The sequence below is a fragment of the Notothenia coriiceps genome, unplaced genomic scaffold (genome assembly GCF_000735185.1).
Source record: "Notothenia coriiceps isolate Sejong01 unplaced genomic scaffold, NC01 NC01_scaffold00001303, whole genome shotgun sequence".
In the NCBI taxonomy this organism is placed as follows: domain Eukaryota; kingdom Metazoa; phylum Chordata; class Actinopteri; order Perciformes; family Nototheniidae; genus Notothenia; species Notothenia coriiceps.
The window spans coordinates 1-510 of record NW_011334004.1 but is presented as its reverse complement, the minus strand read 5'-3'; positions in this window follow the sequence as shown (position 1 = coordinate 510).

Below are 510 nucleotides of genomic sequence, written 5' to 3'. Positions count from 1 at the left end.
GGAAATATGCTCATTGGATAATAGTTTGCAGAGTGCTTTTAATTGCCTCCTTGATTTAATGCAATTTACGTATTTTTATTGTTTGCTCTCTCTCTTTAACGTGCATATACAACGTCATTATCGTGGTCTGCACAAACTTGTCATCATGCGTGTATTCTGCTAACTGCACTGTCCATAACTATTTGATAGGAATACATTTCTAGCTAGGCTATTTCCTTGTTTTTCGGTGATTTAGTGGGCTCGTTTGTGGGATGTTGCGGATGAGTTTCACCGAGACCGCCTCTCTGAACAACCAATCACCGTACTGACCGCTTCTAAACTCATGCACGAGAATCGACGTATCCATAGCAACGGCGCGTCACTCTTAGTTCACTCTTAGTGATTTATCCTTAGTATGAGTAGGTCTCAGCGGCTTTGTGAATAACTTTTAAGAAAAAACTCCTACGTAAAATGTTTTAGCGCGAGTTAGGAGCACTCCTAGCGGTAAGATAAAATGCTTTGTGAATACGG